We start from the raw sequence: 6,520 nt of genomic DNA, 5'->3' as shown, positions 1-6,520 counted from the left end.
CCCCACCCCCGGCAGCCTCTCCCCTGGAGTCCCACCCTGTCAGCTCCAAACCACGCACGATTCCAGAAAGCAATGCTGTTTCACGCCTCCTTGGCTGTCTGCGTTGACCTGTCTCTCTGAAATGTCCTTCCTCGCCTTTGATCCTCCTGTACAATCCCTACTACTACTCACACCAGACACTCACGGGCCTCGCTGCGGGCCTGTTCCAAGAGCTGACACCTATTAACCATCGCGTCCGCACCCCCACCTACACAGCTGTTACCATTGCAGTCCTCATTTCACACATGAGAAAATCAAAGCACAGAGAGGTAGAGTGACACGCCCAAGGTCACACAGCCAGATGGGCGGGCTCTGGAGTCTGAGCTCCTTAAAGGCAGGTGCTACCGCTCTGTACACTCACCCCTAGCACTAAGCTTGGCCCACAGAAGTTTGTTAAAACATAATTTACATAATTTAATGGAGTGGAAATTATGCACAGCAAAAAAGAGAGAAATAGACTGATAGAAAACATACCAAAATACTAAGGGTAGATAAGGGTATAGGTTTTATGGGAAATTTTTTTTCTTTTCCCTACTTTCCAAATGGTATGGAAAATTATTCTATTTTTTAAAGAAAAGTAGGTGTGGTGGTAGCCGGAGGGAAACAAGGGTGGGAGTAGGTAGAGGCTGCAAAGGGGGGACAGATGGGGATGGAAGAGACTTTGCTTCGGGCGATGGGCGCACGATGCAGTGTGTTTTGTTGAGTCGCACAATAGAAACCTGTATGGTTTTGTGAACCAATGTTGCCCCAATAAATTCCATTTTAAAAAAGAAAGTAGGCGTATAGGGGAGATAGGGCCTGTGGGGGCCAGGCGTGGCTTAGAAAGATGGCAGGAGGCTCTGGAGGGCAGGCTGGCTGCCCTGGGAACGGTGCTCGCAGGAAACGGGGAAGCCAGGAGCATCGGCAGGGAGCCCACTCAGGTTAAGGGGTCCAGCTGGATGAAGGAAGGTACCCCGCCCCAGAGGAGACACGCCCTCCGGGTCCTGCCGTGAGGGGTGCCTCCCACAGACAGCAGCCTGACCGCTGAAAGGACACACCTGCTCTCCTCCCGCCCCCGGCTGGGCAGGAGGGTGAAATGACACAATGCGGGGCAAGTGGCCAGGACGCTCTGGGCACACACACAGTGGCCGTTGTTATCACGAGGTGGAAGAAAGGAAATGAAAACCACCGCGCCACATCCTGGAACAATCATAACAGGCCAACGGGGAAAGTGGCCAGTGTGGCATGGACAGCGCATGCCTGCGTCCTGGCTCAGCTCGTTCCTGTCCCCCTCCCGTCCCCACCGCCTCTGACCTCAGACCCAGGGGTTTTTCCAGCGCAGCTGCAGCAGGAGGACGCAGGACACTGGGCTGGGGAGCCGGCTGCCTTCCCAACCTGTAAGGTCCCTCCCAGCCACCGCTCCCCTGCACAGCCTTGTCACCCTCTCTTCCTCTCGCTCTCACAGCTGCTTGTCCTTTGACCTCCCCATGGTGTCCACATTTTCTTTCACTTGCTGACAACTGTTCTCATCCTCACCTGGGCTTGTTCTTTGCACCTGGGTGGTGCCAGGTCACCTGACAGCCCTACCCTGCTGGGCACCTGCAGCTGCTACAAGCAGCCCTCAAACACCACAAGCCGTACGACACGAACGAGAGCTTGGTGGTGACCGTGATGGCAACAGTTCTGACTCTACTCCAGGCAGCCTCCAGGCGTGGGTTTTGCGTCCCCTGGAGTGTGGCTGGCTGTTTTGCCTGTTCCTAGTGTTGCTCCCCCGCCCCCCACAGAGGCCCAGCTTGCCTGCTCAGGTCCTTCAGGGAAGAACTGCAGTGGCTGCTGGGGTGAGGCGCCCCTGGAGGAATTGTAAGGCAGGAAGGACAAGCAATATTATCCCCATTTCTGAGAGAAAGAAACTGAGGCCCCGAGAGGCCTTAAACTGTGGGTGTTCAAAGAGCAATTTAAGAAGGACATGTTGATGTCCACCAGAAAAACAAACAGAAAGCCCTCACCGGATCAGAGGCGACTGGAACCAACAGGTAGAATCTTGGGTGAACTTCCTGGAAGGGGGTCATAAAATGAGTAGTCACAGGGGGACCCCACGCCCAGTCCCTGTCTAAACAAGTACACAGTCCCTTGTGGGGAACGTGTCGGGGAAGAACGGCTAGAGGAGGTGACTCTTGAGCTGTACCTTGAAGTTGGGGACAGGGTAGAGGTCCTCCCAGCAGACGGAGCCCACGAGAATGAGTGGGAAAGCCTGGGGCCTGGAGCCGATCTGGGAAGGAGCATCGTCACTAGTCCAGGTGGCACAGAGGCAGGGCTACGAATACCGCTGCTGTCCACATGGATACTGGTCACCAGGCGCCGTTTGTCCAGCACCGGCCATGCCAGCCTTGACCACCGCCACCCTGTCAAGTGGGCTCGATCGGTGTGGCAGATGGGGGAGCTCGTGGTGAAACAGCTCTCCCAGAGTGAAGGGACACCTCCTGGCCTGTCCCCCCTGGAATGCCCCCCCCCAATTCCTGCCAGAGCCTCTGCTCCTCCTTCAAGGCCCAGCTGCACCCTGAGATCCCTCAGGGCACCAGATCTGCCCTTCCTGCCACACTCCCTCCCAGCTCACCCTACAGCCCTTTCTGTACCTACGCACCATGAGGGCCTGGTCCACCCACCCATCTTACACCCCTCTGTGCAAATCAGACCCTGTGAGGTAAGCATCTATGTGGGCTGGCCCGGCCCACCCTCTAGCCCGCTGCTTGCACTGCTGCTCCAGCCACGCTGCCCACCGCAGCCTCACGGAGCATGCCACTCCGACCTCAGTGTCCCTGCACCCTCCCCCCCCTCAACCCTCCAACCCACCCCCCCACCTATCTTCCGTCTCAGAGGATGCTCTCAAAAGGACTGTTGGACAAATGAATAATCCCTCGTCCTTCAAGGAGGGGCTCATATGCCACCTCTTCTAAGAACCATGCTCTGTGTCTCCACTGCTCTCAGCCCTGGTGCCCCTGCTCCTGCCTCTGTACCCCCACCGCCCAGCACACACACACTGCAGTACTTACCCTGTACTTATGGGGGTGTATCTGTGGGTTTGGGCTGCCCACCTGCCCCCTTTTGATTTGTTTATCAAAGCACCTAGTAAGTAGTGATTTAGCCAAGCACCTAACACATGTTTGGTGAATGAACCAGTGAGAACTAGTGAATGAGCCGGTTGGAAGCCCACAGGCCGGCACCTCTGAGGCGCTCCTCTCTAACTCCCCTGCAGGTGGTAACAGAACACACACCCTACTCCCCACCCACTCGGAGCTGCATCACCTCTAAGAAAGGCTCAGGGGGCGCTCGACCCTGCGCCAGGGGAACCTTTACGGGGCTCCTGCTGGGCCCCAGGAGGGACACTGTGCTTTGGTCTGGAAAGCTCAGCTTTATAGACACGAGCTGAGCTCACACTCCAAGGGGGGAAAACTCTCACAGCCTCTGCCTCCTTCTCCAAGAAGCCTGGCCAGAGGGCAGGACGCTGCTGGGAGGTGCGTAACAGGATCCTCAGGCAGCCGGGCCAGGAAGCTGACCTCACGGGACTGGCCACGTGGGGACCCTGGGAACACACGCAGAACTGCTCCAGCTGGAAATCAGGCCTCCTGAGCCGCTGCTTACGACAGGATGTCCCATGATCGGAGCAATGGCCACAGGACAGCGACACCCTCCTGTGCAGCCGATGGCTCCACGGGGTCTGATCAGAGCCCCGGCCGCTGGCCACTGCGTGCTCCCTTCCTGCACCTCGGCATGTGAGCGCATCTCCCCACAGCCACCTGCTTTGCGGCTGGCAGGGAATTCTCTTTCTGCTGGCTGCCTCGAAGCTCACAAGTGCCCGTTACAGAGGGCAAGTGCAATTGTGGGGAATACGGGAAACCGATGCCCAGGGAGAGGAGATGGGAGGTGTTGCCTGCAGCTGGACTCATGCCTTCTTCCTGAGACTCCTGAACAGCACTAGGCAGAGGGCCTGCACATAGTAGGCACTCAATTGGTGCGTGAGGAAAGACTAGATGAAAGTGGGGGTCAAGTCAAATGCCATCTCCACCTCCCATCTGAGCCTCTGGACCGCCAAGGCTGCCTACAAGACAAAATGTCCCTCCACACGTTCACTCTGACCCCAGCTCGTCCCTCATTCCTAAGCGAGTGATGAATGGGGAAGAGCTCGCTCCCATCCCCTTGCACCCCAACACCACTGCTACGTTCACCCCGTACCCCCTGGGTACCAGGTGCCTCACCACATCTTTTAGGTAATTATCATATTTAATCCTCAAGACACTCATAAAAGAAGGTACACTTCTGCCAAATTACACCCAGGAAATTGAGGCACAGGAGGGTATGTAACTTGCCAGATCTGAACCGAAATCGTTGGCATCTAGAGCCCCAGCTCGTACTCCTCAGACTCCCTCAGGAGCAAGCCTGAATGGGAGATGGCTGAGTCAGGCCTGATTTTCAGGCTCTTGTACTCCAAAAGCTGAGGCCCGGTCTTACAAATGCACTGCCATTCATATGAGTCAGAGCAAAAGGCTCTTTCAAAAAAAGGACAAGGTGTCCCTCTCATTCACTCTGCTCAGCTGGACCATGCCTGCAAGCAAACTGCCCTGGGAGTGCTGCTGGAGCTGGACAGGAGACACCAATCACTAAGAGATCTTCGGGCTGATGGCATGGCCCATTCTATGTATGACTCACTCTACAAAGATTTATTGAAGACCTATTACATGGCAGGCACAGTTCTAACTGCTGAGAATACATGAATGAACAAAACAGACAAAATCCCTGCTCTCCTGAACTTATGCTTCAGAGGGCTGTAAATCAGAAAGAAGATAAACAGGCAAAATACATACAAAGGTTTAAATGCTGACTAGGTGCTCCTTCAGGATAGCAATGCGTGAGCGCACACACAATTTCAATTCCTCCTCCCTCTCTTGCTGATGTCATTCTGCCGAGTGAGAAGGAAATCCCCTTTTGAGGACTGCTGGGTACCCCCAAGCTATGGCTGTCATCTAAGAAGACAGTAACCCACGGGAGGAGAAACAGTGCCCTGGGCACTGAGACAGCAACAGTGACCCTTACACAGCCGGGCACTCACACGGGTTCTGGTGTCACCAAGTACTGTATCCAGATTCCAGTTCCAACCGACATGAGTTGGTGTGATCTCAGGCAACTCGGCTGCCCTCTTTCCTTATGTTAAAGGGGAATAACACTGGCTACATCAAGGGCAGCCTAGAGCATAGTAAACAGCCCATCAGTATCTGTTAAATACATGAGGAACGAATGAATGGTAAGGTTAACATAGAAGAGAGCCTGACTCATAGGACATGATCAATAAATACTGCCAAATACTACATAAAAGACAACGTTACCTTCTACTTGTCTTCCCCTCCTCGTCTATGACAAAATAGCAAAAGCATGCATTTGTCCAGGACCATACTGATCTCAACTCTGTGCTTTTCTGCATTATCTCGGTTTGAACCTCACAGCAGCTTTATGAGGGCAGGAAATGCAATCCCCCCGTCACAGATGAGGAAACTGAGACTCGGATGAAGAATAGCCTCCAAACCCCAGTAACATTCTCAGGCAAAGACAGTAACAAAAACACTGCACTCAGCCCAAGGGTGGAGCACATGTGTTGCCAAACCAAACCTGCCTAACTTCCTGTTGGGCGGGTAAGAGGCAGGTGAGAGAAAGATCCAGAAGTTTAGGGGAAGGGAAGGTATTTGTTTGATAGTCTATTAAAAAAAAAAAAATCCCTGAGCCCTAGGCCCTCCTCCCTCTCCCACACCCACGGGCTTGCCTGTCCCAGTCACACGGTCACATGGGTCACATGCACCCTGTCACCAGCTTCCAGGTCATCTGTGGGAGCAGGAGGTGGACAGAAGATTAGGGGGTTGGGAGACTCTGGGGCGAGGAGGCTATGGGGACGGAGGGAGCATGGGTGGGGGAGCAGGCAGGGAAACAAATGGGGGGGAAGTGGGGAGGAAATGGGAAGACACAGGCAGAAAACTCAGGAGCGCCCAGAAAAAAGGGGGGGCTAATCAGTGGGGCCAGAATGAAAGCGGGGGCCACTGAGAGATGGGGAAGAGAGGAGGGGCTGACTCAGGAAGTTAGGGACAGAGGGGAGCCACACAGGCAGGCTGGGGTGCTGATGGGGACCCACCGTCAAAGCTGGGGGTTCCTGGGAGACAAGAGAGGTCACGGGATGGGAGTTGAGGACGTCGGGGGTCAAAGGGAGGAATCTGGGGTGGGGGGTACTCGGGTGTCACACAAGGGTGAATGGAGAACGTGCCTCAGGGAACACGGGGAAGGTGCGAGGGAAGGACCACGAAGTCTGGGCGCTGAGGAGGTTGGGGGGGCCCCTCAGGCCCCGCCTCCCCTGCCCCGTCACTCACCTCGGCTTACTCAGCACTTCTTTGTACTTCCGCAAACAAGCCCCCAGGCCACAGCCACCGTTCTCCGCCAATCAGCGAAGGCCTGGCCTCCCGGCCGC

The 6,520-nt window shown here is 55.4% G+C and overlaps 1 protein-coding gene across 4 annotated transcripts in view; it reads right to left on the bottom strand.

The window, feature by feature from the left end:
- PLA2G6 (phospholipase A2, group VI (cytosolic, calcium-independent)) overlaps positions 1–6,514 on the bottom strand; it is a 44,478-nt gene extending 37,964 nt beyond the window's left edge. For 2 of the 4 annotated variants that reach the window (XM_005883205.2, XM_014530803.1), the window contains exon 1: positions 6,423–6,514. The gene's annotated coding sequence lies outside the window, so the exon portion shown is untranslated. Of the gene's footprint in view, positions 1–5,396; positions 5,575–5,827; positions 5,887–6,422 lie in introns of those variants that run through there. The other 2 variants (XM_005883203.2, XM_014530802.1) reach the window with 2 other exon arrangements.
- Between the last annotated feature and the right edge of the window lie 6 nt (positions 6,515–6,520).

The sequence above is a fragment of the Myotis brandtii genome, unplaced genomic scaffold, assembly GCF_000412655.1.
Source record: "Myotis brandtii unplaced genomic scaffold, ASM41265v1 scaffold78, whole genome shotgun sequence".
In the NCBI taxonomy this organism is placed as follows: Eukaryota; Metazoa; Chordata; class Mammalia; order Chiroptera; family Vespertilionidae; genus Myotis; species Myotis brandtii.
Note: the sequence above shows the minus strand (reverse complement) of the source record. Positions and strands in the feature narration are given on the sequence as shown.